This window comes from Trachypithecus francoisi, unplaced genomic scaffold (genome assembly GCF_009764315.1).
Source record: "Trachypithecus francoisi isolate TF-2019V2 unplaced genomic scaffold, Tfra_2.0 Lachesis_group10, whole genome shotgun sequence".
NCBI classification, from domain to species: domain Eukaryota; kingdom Metazoa; phylum Chordata; class Mammalia; order Primates; family Cercopithecidae; genus Trachypithecus; species Trachypithecus francoisi.
This window is the reverse complement of record NW_022681455.1, coordinates 49,093,788-49,108,142: the sequence shown is the minus strand read 5'-3', so window position 1 is coordinate 49,108,142 and position 14,355 is coordinate 49,093,788.

Sequence of the window (14,355 nt, the reverse complement as noted above, 5' to 3'; positions counted from 1 at the left end):
CATCACATTACCTGAATTCAAACTATAATATAAAGCTACAGTAACCAAAACAGCCTGGTACTAGTACAGAAATAGGCACACAGACCACTGGAACAGAATAGAGAAACCACACTAAGGTTATCAGATATTTTTTTTTTAAATGACAAAAAATAAGCAATGGGGAAGAGACTCCCTACTCAATAAACAGCAGTGGAATAGCTTGCTAGGCATTTGCAGAAAATTTAAATTGGACCCCTATATTTCACTGTATACAAAAATGAACTCAAGAAGGACTAAATATTTAAAAGGAAGACCTCAAATTTAAGAATTCTAGAAGGAAATTTAGGAAACACCATTCTGGACGTTGGTCTTGGAGAGAATTTATGACTAAGTCCTTAAAAGCAATTGCAACAAAAACCCAAAATAGAGAAGTGAGACCTAACTAAACTAAAAGCTTCTGCTCAGCTAAAGAAATGATCAATAGAATAAACATACAACCTACAGAATGCTAGAAAATATTTGCAAACTACACACCTGACAAACATATAATACCCAGAATCTATAAGAAACTTAAACAACTGAATAAACAAATAAACAAAAACCTCCATTGAAAAATGGGCAAATGGTATAATCAGACAGTTCTCTAAAGAAGACATAGAAGTGGCCCACAAATATATAAAAAAGTTCCACATCACTAATCATCAGAGAAATGCAAATCAAAACCACAATGGGATACCATTTCACTCCAGTCAGGATGTTTCTTATTAAAAAGTCAAAAAAACAGCAGATAATGCCAGTGAGGCTGCAGAGAAAAGGGAACACTTACACACTGTTGGTAGGAATGTAAATTTGTTTAGCCACTCTGGAAAACAGTTTTGAGATTTCTCAAAAAACCTAAAACTAAAATATTAATACCATGTGATGCTGCAATACCATTACTGAGTATATATCTGTACTAGTACATTCTCACTCTGCTATAAAGAACTGCCTGAGACTGGGTAATTTAAAAGGTAAGAGGTTTAATTGACTAACAGTTCCACATGACTGGGAAGGCCTCAGGAAACCTACAATCATGACAGAAGGGGAAGAAAACACATCCTTCTTCACATGATGGCAGGAAAGAGAAGTGCCTAGCAAAAGAGGGAAAAGCCCGTTATAAAACCATCATATCTGTGAGAACTCACTCACTGTCACAAGAACAGAAGCAGGGGGGTAACTGCCCCCATGATTAAATTACCTCCCAGTGGGTCCCTCTCACTATATGTGGAGATTATGGGAACTACAATTCAAGATGAAATTTGTGTGGGGACATAGCCAAACTACATCAATATCCAAAAGAAAGAAATTTGTTCTACCAAGAAGACACATGCAGTTGCATGTTCATCATAGCACTATTCACAATAGCAAAGACACAAGTCAACCAAAGTGCTCATCAACAGTGGACTGAGTAAATAAAATGTGAGATATATATATATATATATATACCATGAAATACTATGCACTCACACAAAATAAAGAAATCATATCCTTTACAACAACGTGGATACAGCTGGAGGCCACTATACTATGGGCATTAATGCAGTAACAGAAAACCAAATGTTGCATGTTTTCATTTATAAGTGGGAGCTAAACATCAGTTACTCGTGGACTGAAGATGGCAACAATAGACTCTGGTGCCTACTAGAGAAGGGAGGAAGAGAGGAGGACAAGAATTTAAAAACTAACTGTTGGGTACTATGCTGAGTACCTGTATGATGGAATCACTTGTACCCCAAACCTCAGCATCATACAATATACCCAGTAATAAACCTGCACATGTACCTCCTCAATCGAAACTAAAGTTTGAAAAATAAATAAATAAAAAATAATAATATACTCCACTGGCATCATGAAAGACAGGTCAAATCTTTCTCTTTACATCTTTGATTTCAGGATATATGTACCACTGCATAAGCCATGTCAACTCTATCACTTAATACAGTTTAATTATTGACTGATTTTAATTTTCTTCTGAATATTCAGACCTTCTAAGTTTGCTGGAGGACAAAATTAGAAGCTGCCCTTCAGGGTCATCTTGGGAGGATACTTGAATGAAGCAGGAAGGAAAGGGCAAGGTGGAAATCAGGTGACAGAGGGCACCCATAGCTATGGCAACCTGGAGAGCACATGATCCCGCCTTGTAGGCATTGAAGTTCAAGTCTCCCAGACGTCATGGAACTGCCCAGACCTTGCTGATAGGCTTGTGCCCTTAAGTCCGTTCCCAACTGGAGGGCTGTTTGGAGGAAGAGAACTTCATTTATCCTACGAATGATACATATAAGTAAAGGCGATAGTTCAACCACACTCAGGAGCTCTCTGCACATCTGTAACATGGATGGATGTCCAAGATACTCTGACCACTAAGGACAGACCCATTGCCTTACAACAATGGCAGGACAATGGGCCTTTACAAAGTGACCATTCTGAGAGCCTTACCATCCAGATGAGTGGCTTCTGTGTAAAGGTAGGCCACTCCAGATTTGTGGCGATGGCACACACAGAGTGGCTGAGACAGGAGCATTGCATTTATTAATTCATCTGGAAAGCTGAACTCCTTGTATTGAGAAAGTGTTATGTTCATAATGTCCAACATGGAAAATATGGACTCCCACAGATACAGTGACCACCCAGCTGAACTGACAGCAAAGAGATGACAACTTACAATTCTTTCTTTTCTCACAAGTTTTGGTTTGAAAGGTAGCATATATCCACTAAAATGCATACATCCTAATGATACAACTTTAATGGATAGACACTCCAGTGTTGCCCACATTTGTATTAAGATGCAGCCTATTTTCGTCACCCCAGAAAGTTCCCCTGCTCAATACTAATGCCCTATAAGGAGAATTCATGTTTTATTTTTATTTTTAGCTTGTATTTGATTGCCTATTCTAGAAATTCATGTGAATAAAATGATACTGTATGTAAAGCAAAAACAAAAACCCAAGAGGTAAAAAAACATACCAATCTATCATGGAAACATCCTCACAGACACAATTAGAAAAATGTTTTATCAGATATCTGGTTATCCCTTGATCTAGTAAAGTTGACACCTAAACTTAACCAACATACATTCGCAAATCAAAAGGATGGACTAATATAATGGTCATCCATCTTTAGCTGAGGAATATAAATTATATTATGCTAGGTATTATTTGGTCAACTCAAAAGTCTCTGTCATTATCTACATTTCCAAAATTAATAGAGTAGTGCCTAATAGAAAATAATTTCACATTTATAAATTAGTTTACCATCCTAAAAGAATACTTTATTACAATCATTTCAGTTAAAAATCACTGCCCCTCAGATGACCAAACTCCATATTTTGATAGTTGATTCCCTTAAGTTTCACTTTATTGTATTGTTTAAATGCTTTGTTCAATTACTTCTTTTGACAAATCTCTTACCTCAATGAAACTGTTCTATTCATTGTTCTCTGAAAATGTAATATTCATTATGAATGAAAATCTGTAATAAGGGGGCACACTTGCCAAGTACTCTTCATTTTTGTTTTTTTCATTTCTACCCATGTACATTCTCTTCTTGAATCCTTTCCCAGTTTTCTAAACACTTAATGACTTCTTTCTCTTAAGAACATCAGTCTTTCTTCTTCCCATGTTACCCCTAGCATGTGCAAAAAAAAAAGAAGAAAACCCATTTCATCATATTTGTATGTCTTGTGACAGTTATGTCTATGTTAGGCAAACATAGGAATACATTTCTTTTCATAGGGTCATCTTAAAACTTCCTAATTCATTAAAAAGCTCACTTCACAGCGGCCTGTAATTTATAATTCACTGTACACCAGAACATTTTCTTTATTTAAAAATTTTAGCACCTTTGAACACAATCTTCTTTTTTTTTTCAACCAGAAAGATATATATTCTTTCACTGATCTGGTGTTTAGAATTCTAAAATTAAGGGTTTATAGAAAAATGGAATGCTTTCTATCCATTTGTTTTGTTTTATTTTAATAAGTTATTGATTCTTTAGTTTACCTAATTATTTATTTATCTTATAAGTAATTTATACACAACTTACATAAACACAATTTGTATATCTTAAATGTGTTTTCATTCAATTTTGACAATTGCACATTAAGAGTGGAACATTTCCATCACCCCAGTACGTTTATTCATTCCTCCTTTCCACTAATCTACTCCTCTGCTAATGTGACATCTATCAACATAGATTAGTTTTCCTGATTCTGCAGTTTCATGTACATAGAATCATGTAGTATACACTCCTTGTGTCTAGCTCCTTTTACTCAGCATAACATTCTTGAGATCAATTCATGGTGCATGCATCGGTAGTTTACTCCTTTTAATTTTGGAGTGATATTTTATTTTGTGACAATAACACAGTTTATTAATTTTCCTGTTGATGGATAGCTGCATTGTTTGCAGTTTTTGCCTCTTATAATTAAAGCTGATATTTAACAATTTTTAGTAACTGACAAACAAGTTTCTTTACCAACGAAGTTGTAACATTTTACCTTCTCTCAGATATGTTGGCAATTTCTGGTTTTACAACATCTTCTCTAACATTTGGTATTTTAAATCTTATTACATTTTAGCCACTCAAGTGGAGATATAGTGGTATCTTGCTTTGGTTTTAATTCATATTTTCTTGATACCAGTAATGTTTAGTATCTTTTAATACACATATTGACCATTGCTATAAATGTATGTGTGAAGAGTTTGTTCAAATTTTTGCTCTATTGTATTTGGTTCTATATTTGTTGTTACGTTGGGATAGTGAATTACTTTGCTAGGGCTGCTTGAACAAAATCCCACAAACTAGAGAGCTTAAAACAACAGAAATATATTCTCTCACAGTTTTCAAGTTTAGAAGTCTAAAATTAAGGTATTGGTTTAGAAGTCTAAAATTAAGGCCATCTCTCTCCAAGTTTCTACAGGAGGATCTGCTCCTTACCTTTCTCTTGGCTTCTCTTATTGTCAGAAATCTTGATATTCCTTGACTTACCAGTCTCCGTCCACATTATCACCTGATGTTCTGCTTGTTCTCTGTGTCATGTGGCCATTTTCTCATAGAAACACCAGTTGTATTGGGTTAGGGGTCTATGTTAGTCCAGTAAACTCTATCTTAACTAATTGTATCCACAGTGCCCCTATTTTCAAATCATTCCAAGGTCCATGTATTTTGCAGAAGTCACTCAATTCAACCTATAACATACAGGAAATATTTATCTACATGTTATAGGTTGAATTGAATCTATGTATTAGGTTTTGAAGAAAAAAGTATTTTGTTATTGTGATAGTACAGATGTTTGAGGGCCATTGTGTTGAGAGTTTACACTGGCAAGGTAGGTTTTCAGACGCAGAAGTTGGCATGTTGTCATAAAAAGGTTTACTTTTCTTTTATTGGTTTTGGGAAACCATTGAAGTGTTGTAAACATGAAGAGAACAAAATCTTTAAAAATGCTTTCATAGACAACTACAATGACCATCTAACAGATTTCTCTACTTTCAAGCTCTCCCCAAACAAACCCACAACCAACTTATACACTATCATTGCAGCTGATCAGTTGTGCTCACTTTGATCACATTTCGTTCAAGTAGTCCCTTGTCTATGAATATTTTTCTGATTTTACCAAGTAGAGTTGTCCACTACCTTCAATTGTGTGTTATATATGCTTAATTTGTTGATTTTAACATAGAACTATATTTATAAATGTGTTACTATCTTTTCCAGACTTCCAACACAGTGAGGGCAAAATCTACTAGTCATCTTTACAACCCCAAGGCTAGCATTTGTGCTAGAAGACCGCTTTTGCTCCATAAAACGTTGTTAAATGAAAATAATGATTGAGAAAGGAAGTTAAAAATATTTATAGCTGAGGCAAATATTAAAGGTACTGATAGGCCAACTGATATATCTTGAGGTATACATATAATTGTATTAGGAAAGATAACAGTATTAGGAATCAGGTATTTGAATCCTGTCATCCAGTTATTTCCTATTAAAATATGCAGTTTAAAACAATTTACAATTTTGATCCTTACCTGATACTCAGGAGTAGTTTTTATAGCTTTCTTAGGAATTCCTCTACATTGATAGAATCTTAAAATATAATAAATTATTATGCTATAAATCTAGTTGCATCTTTATTTTTGTGTTATTTTATAATGCAGGTACTATTTTTATATTGTGCAGATTTGTAGAATTAATTTATTGGATTATAGAATTATGGAGCTTAATGAGTTTTAAGTTTGCCTATTCACTCTAATGCTTAAATGTAATAATTTTTTAAGTATATGATGAAAGATTTGTAAAGTTAGATAGTTACTTCAGTTTGACCTATTAAATAACTCACATTTTACAAATAATACATATTGCTTATTAATTACTTTATGATAAAGTCATTTAACTTCTTTTTATTCATTAATTCATCTTTTAAGGGATTTTTACTGGCCTTATAAATTGCTTTAAAAGCTATCATTTTTTAACTAGGGTCAAAGTTTAGCATGGGTAGACATTTGTTTATTGGCATATCTATTGTCACTCAACTTCAATTTTTAAATTCATATTGGATGCCTGAGATCTAGCCCTGCTTTAAATAATTTCTTCATGATCATTCCCTTAAGTCTTCCTGTGGCAGCAAGTACATAATTAATCCCTTGCATTCTCATCATAAGTGACTTAATTCAAGTGGAGCTTTGGGATGCTGTATTCCAGTCCAAAGTAGAAAATACTGATAAGGAAAGAAAAAGTTTACCAGTCATGTATTGCATTTCAGGGATCCTAGAAAGACACACACTTGAGTCAACTATAGACAATAACCAACGCCCCGATAGGGTTTGGCTGTGTTCCAGTCCAAATCTCATCTTGAATTGTAATCCCCACAATATCCATGTGTCCTGGAGGGACCTGGTGGGAGGTAATTGAATCATGGGGGCAGTTTCCCTCATGCTGTTCTCGTAATAGTGAGTTCTCGTAAGATCTGATGGTTTTATAAACTTTTAGCAGTTTCTGTGCTGACATTCATTCTCTCTCTTGCCACTCTGTGAAGAGGTGCCTTCCACCATGATTGTAAGTTTCCTGAGGCCTCTCCAGCCATGTGTAACTGTGAGTTAATTAAACCTCTTTCCTTTACAAATTACCCAGTCTCATGCAGTTCTTTATAGCAGTATGAAAATGGACTAATACAGCCCCCAAGCAGATAGAGTGCTGCTTTAATTCCTACCTTCCCAAACCCTATGTGGCTACAGATTACATGCAGTGACTCTCCACTACCTGGAGACCTAGAATAGTTTCAGAGTCAGGAAAATTTTACACCAAAATTGTACTTAGAATTTCGAAACTTATTAGTTTCTTCAAAATATTTTATCCCTATTCTCCTCGGTCACTCTCACAAAATGTAAGCTCTACAATTTGTCTGTTCTTTCTCATTCCTGCCTCCATACCATTCTCTCTTTTTTTTTTTTCTAACTTCAGCTCATTTTTCAGTACCAAACTCCATCTAGACATTCATAGTTTCCCATTTATTCAAGAACAACTGTTTTATACTCTCAGTCGTATAAAAATCTTCTTCTACCTTATATATTTCTTTACTTGCACTAAACTTTGCTTCCTACTGAAGAAATGATTTTTTTCAGAGTCACTCAAATAAAGGATATGAAACCTTCTAAACACCAATCATCAAGACTTGGAGTAGGCATATTGTTCTTCCTAATTCTATCCTATATCACATTTTCCTTCCTATAGAGGAAGGAAAGTCTATTCTAGCCTACAGACAGAAGCCTACTCTTGGTTCCTATCTCTTGCCTATTCAGCATAAGCTCTAATATACCTCATTTTAATCACACACAGACAGAATGGGAACCATTCAGCCCCATCTCTCCATCACATCAGTGCTATCGAAACCCAATTATTTGGCATCTCATCTCCAACAACTGAGTTGTTTAAACACAGCTCAAGGGAACTGCAATATAGTTATCTATTCTATTTCAGAATACTTTAGTAAGTGCTTAATCTACATGTTTCTCAATATAAATTTCTAAAAGCTTGTCTAAAGCCAATTCAATTTTTAAATCATATATAACACATTTAGGTCACACTTACATATTAGTTATCTTTCTGTAGGTGAGGGTTGACTTCTGTTTTCCAAATTTTTCACCTTGACACAATGTCACACACTTATCTGGGTGCTAAGTGACTTCGTCTTTGCTTGTTTGTTTTCCTTTAAGAGCTGTATGAATTGTTGTGCACATGGAATTATCTAATTGACATATCTAGTATGTAACCAATTCTTGCTTTTCCCACACAGGATTTAATATTCAACCCTCTCTTCTTTTCATTTATAACTCATTTTCTAAAAATTATGTCTATTTTCATGTTTTCAAATGCCACAGGCCAATAATTCTAAATTCTCTTTCTGTAGTCTAGGTATTCCTTAATATCTAGAACTGAATATCCAACTGCACGAATCTCCATCTGGATGGCCCACAAACCTCACAGATGACATGACCAAAAACTAAATAAATACTCTTTTTCTTGCATTTTTTTTTCTCTTTAGTTCCCTACTTGGGTAAATGGCTGTTTTATAAGATTTAAAGATTCTTTTGTTGGCGGAACACAACAAACTGACACTCAGACAGATGAAAGGCAGAACTCTTTGGTGCTTACAGCTCCAACTGAAAGAAAGTTGCTGGCCAGGCGTGATGGCTCACGCCTGTAATCCCAGTACTTTGGGAGGCCGAGGCAGGCAGATCACTTGAGATCAGGAGTTCGAGACGAGCCTGACCAACATGAAGAAACCCCGTCTCTACTAAAAGTACAAAAATTAGTTTGGCGTGGTGGTGCGTGCCTGTAATCCCAGCTACTCAGGAGGCTGAGGCAGGAAAATTGCTTGAACCCAGGAGGCAGAGGTTGCAGTGAGCCGAGATTGCGCCATTGCACTCCAGCCGGGGCAACAAGAGCGAAACTCCGTCTCAAAAAAAAAAAAAGAAAGAAAAGAAAAGAAAAAAAGATAGCTGCCAAGTAGCACCACACAGAGAGTTGCATGTGGGGAAAGGGTAACAGCAAATTGAAATTAGTGGGTACCTATGCAGATCGATCAACACAGAGTTAGCTACGATTTTGAGGCTGCTTGTGAGCTGACTTATTTGAATAATGTTGCAGGATCTAGTCATAAAGGCTGTCCCCAGTTTTCTGGTACTTGACCCTAGGAAGATTAGGGATGGTGAATAGTGGCCAAAGTAAGAAAGCCTAATGAGAGGAGTGATCAGAGTGTGGACTTAATGAACTGCACAGGAAGAACTAATAGGACTCTACCAGGGCCTCAAAACTTAGTCAAGAGAGCATTGGAAATAAATACGTATTTATAGATATCCATGTATGCATATATATACATATTACACCCGCACACATATTTAATATATATAACAAACTATGTATAACGATGGCCAAGTAATTTAGCCTAGAGTCAAATGCTTTCTCCTCTTCATGATTCTATTATTTTTATTTCCAAAATAGAATTTTTGTTCATTATGATCTTCTAGATTCTTCTTATTCTAGGTTTGCTTTTTCTTCTTAGATTTTGCTAATGCTTCTTCATGTTGTTATCATGCTAAACTTTCTGTTTCTAAATATGATTATGGCATTCTTGTCTTAAAAATTATCCTTTAACTTGAAAAATTTAACAGATAAAATCTCAGCCTGTTAGTATTCTATGCAAAGTCATGTCCACCTCTGTAACTTTAACTTCTGCTCCTCTCTCACTCTACAATATGTCTAGCTTAATTAAAGACACAGAAAAGGACCAATAAATAGCTAAGTGAATGAATAACCTGACTATAGCATGGCAATAATAAAATTTCTTAGCAAATTTTTCTGAGCATGGGTTATATTTTAATGATTTACTAGTAAAAGCACAAGCAAGGAGACAACAAAACTGCTCTTTGGGGCAAGGTATGAAAATGGAGGTGTTACACAGATGGGATCAAAGATTAGTATAATAACTTCTATATTATTGATAATAATTCTTAAAGTTTATTTTCACATAGAGACAGGGTCTTTGTAATGGCAAATCTAACTCCATTTTCTGATGTTTGCTGACAGGTTTTAGCTTACTTCTCCCTTGTGTCTCACATCTGTGCTAACTGATAAGACCCACTCCTTTAGAGGCATTTAAACCATACAAGCCCTGCCTGCAGGCAGGAACTCTCAACCCAGCCCCAGCCCCTAACCACGGGGCATTCTCTTCTTGCTCTCTCAAGTCTTCTTTTTTTCATTTAAAAAAATTTTGTGGGTACATAGTAGGTGTATATATTTATGGGGTACATAAGATGTTTTGATACAGGCAGGCAAGGTGAAATAATGTATTTGCCATGATGTGCTTATTTCTCAAGCCATTTTGGACATGCTTGAGAAGTTTGTCCCTCTCGAGAGAGAGGCTTTAATTATGCAAGTAATAAACATTGTCATGGCATCTTAGTATGTGTGTTGTATCATCAGTCTCAACATCTGAACCCGAGTTTGGAATGGGAGGGGTCCTTTTTTTGTTTTCACGGTAACCATATGAGTGAGATGCCAGGTATGTCAATATGAATCAGAATCCAGTCAGAACTTCTCAGAAGCAGGTAATAAGGACTCATCTGTGTTTGAGACTGGAATTATAAGTTTTATATCCTTCATAAGGAATAATGAGGCTAAATCTGGAAGCACAAAAAATGTTGCAGAATCAGAAACAGACATGTGCAATAAGTCTTATTTAAATTGGACACGGCCCATTTTTTTTAGCTGAAAAAAAGGCTTTTAAATGCACCTTTCACTCATTTATTAATTTCAAGTCTCCCATTTTAGTCTTTGAAAAGCCATTTCATAAAAAAGCTCTGCCATAATTGAGGTCATTAGAGGGAATGTGGCAAAGTTCTAACTCATTAACAATAATTAGCCTCAAGAGAAAGAAATAAAGCATATTCAAATATGAAGACAGGAAGTCAGATTGTCCCTGTTTGCAGATGACATGATTGTATATTTAGAAAACTCCATCATCACAGTCCAAAATCTCCTTAAGCTGATAGACAACTTCAGTAAAGTCTCAGGATACAAAATCAATGTGCAAAAATCACAAGCATTGCTATACTCCAATAATAGACAAGCAGAGTGCCAAATCATGAGTGAATTCCCATTCACAATTGCTACAAAGAGAGTAAAATACCTAGGAATACAACTTACAAGGGATGTGAAGGACCTTTCTCAGGAGAATTACAAACCACTGCTCAAGAAAATAAGAGAGGACACAAACAAATGGAAAAACATTCCATGCTCATGAATAGGAAGAATCAATATCATGAAAATAGCCACAGTGCCCAAAGTAATTTACCAATTCAATGCTATTTCCATCAAGCTATCATTGACTTTCTTCACAGAACTAGGAAAAACTTTCAATTTCATATGAAACAAAAAATAAAAAGCTTGGATAGCCAAGACAATCCTAAGCAAAAAGAACAAAGCTGGAGGCATCATGCTACCTGACTTCAAACTATACTACAAGGCTACAGTAACCTAAACAGCATGGTACTGGTACCAAAACAGATATATAGACCAATGGAACAGAACAGAGGCCTCAAAAATAACACCACACATCTACAACCATCTGATTGTTGACAAACCTGACAAGCAATGGGGAAAGAATCCGTATGTAATAAATCGTGCTGGGCCAACTGGCTAGCAGTATGCAGAAAACAGAAACTAGACCCCTTCTTTACATCTTATACAAAAATTAACTCAAGATGGATTAAACACTTAAACATAAAACTTAAAACCATAAAAATCCTAGAAGAAAACCTAGGCAATACTATTCAGGACATAGGCATGGGCAAAGACTTCATGATTAAGACACCAAAAGCAATGGCAACAAAAGCCAAAATTGACAAATGAGATTGAATCTAAAGAGCTTCCTCTGCATAGCAAAAGAAACTATCATTAGAGTGAACAGGCAACCTACAGAATGGGAGAAAATTTTTGTAACCTATCCATCAGACAAAAGTCTAATATCCAGAATCTACAAGAAACTTAAGCATATTTACAAGAAAAGAATAAACAACTTTACCAAAAAGTGGGTGAGGATATGAACAGACACTTTTTAAAAGAAGACATTTATGTGGCCAACAAACATATGAAAAAAAGCTCATCATCCCTGGTTATTAGAGAAATGCAAATCAAAATCACAATGAGATGCCATCTCATACCAGTTAGAATGGCAATCATTAAAAAGTCAGAAAACAACATGCTGGAGAGGATGTGGAGAAATAGGAACAATTTTACACTGTTAGTGGAAGTGTAAATTAGTTAAACCATTGTGAAAGACAGTGTGGTGATTCCTCAAGGATCTAGAACCAGAAATACCATTTGACCCAGCAATCCCTAACTGGGTATACACCCAAGGGGTTATAAATCATTCTACTAAGTCCAAAGACCTGAAACCAACCCAAATACCCATCAATGATAGACTGGATAAAGAAACTGTGGCAAATGTACATCATGGAATATTACGCAGCCATAAAAAAGAATGAGTTTATATCATTTGCAGGGACATGGATGAAGCTGGAAACCATCATCCTCAGCAAACTAACACAGGAACAGAAAACCAAACACTGAATATTTTCCCTCATAAGTGGGAGTTGAACAATGAGGACACATGGACACAGGGAGGGGAGCATTACACACTGGGGTCTTTTGTAGGGTTGGGGAAAATGGGAAGGAGAGCATTAGGACAAATACCTAATGCATGTGGAGCTTAAAACCTAGATGACCTTTTGATAGGTGCGGCAAACTACCATGGTACATGTTTACCTACCTAATAAACCTGCACTTTCAGCACATGTATCCCAGAACTTAAAGTTAAAAACAAGAAAAAAATAAAAAGAAAAAAATCGGGACCATGAAATAAATAAATTAATAAATGAAAACTAATAATTAACCGTTTCCTCTTTTAATTGTGCTTTCTTTAATTTAGTTACAATGAATTGCCTTTTTTTTTTCTATATTTTCTTCATCTTTTTCTAAGGTGAAGAATTTATAATCTCTTAAAGATTGTTTTTCCAATTTTTGACCTAATCCTTTGGCTTTTATTTGAATCCTTTTCAAATTATTATATTTGCCCTCTGCCTATTAATATTATTTATGGAGTCTAGAACTCTTAATGGTGCCTAAGGAACATTTAAATTAGCACTAAGTATAAAGAAAATATGTTCTTATTTTTCTACTTTCTGTATCCCTGTAGAATATCAGCTGATAGAATATTTCCTTATCTATTACTGATTCCTCAGTCTATCTCAGGCATGCATGTAGGCTCTGGTCATTTGAAATGTACTTAGGTGTCATGAAAATCACTATTGTTACTGTCACCACAATAATCTGTATGTGCTTATTAAACGTTTCCTGCACAGATTGACTACAAAGTGCTATCCTATTTGCTGAAAATGGAGAGAAGTTCAACAACTAAGAATTCTGCTTGGAACATTTTGGTTGGAGAAAGATCATATGCCACCTATCAAATGATTAGAATAAATTATAAGTTTATACAATTTCAGAAGAGAGGTTATATGATTAGAGATGGCTTCACAGAGGATATAGAATGTTAAAGACAACAGAGTTTAGAAAAGTAGAGATTTAAAAAACAGCATTTCTAGTAGATCTTATATCCGCAACCCATATGGAGGAAGATGAGCAGAGAACTCTGGCAGGGATGAACAGCTGCAAGGAGTAACTAGGACATAAAGTGAATGAGGCACATTGGTGCTCAGTGGTAGAGGTATCAGACATGAAACTAAGAGTTTGGAAAAGTTGGTTGGGCACTTTTGAAATAAAAATAACATGGGTTCAAATGTCTTTTCTGCTGCCTTTCTGCCAATTGACATTGGTCATTAGGTTAACTCTTTCTAATTTCCTCATCTGTAAAATGAGGATAATTAATACAATTATTTGTTACATTTTTAGCAAGGATTAACATGCTTAGCAAAGTATCTTTGAAGAGGGTATTACCTACTCTTATTTATCATGTTGTTATTATTTCTGAGCAGAGAGAATAAGACATTTTCTAGCTGTTTTTGATACTTTATGGTTCTTTAATAAAAGGAGCTAGAACTCCTTAGATAAACGGTTGAGTATAGTGAGAAATGGTTGAGTAGGGTGAGAAATATGCAGGATGAGTATATACTCCATCTTGTGCCAGAAAGTTTAAAAAAAAAAAAAGCTAAAAATCAAAGTGATGGGATTATGTCAAAGGGATACAGAAGCCAGTCTAAAGAGCTCCCAAAGGCCAACTGGATTAATTCAAGTAATCAAATAAAGTAGTATTGGATTATA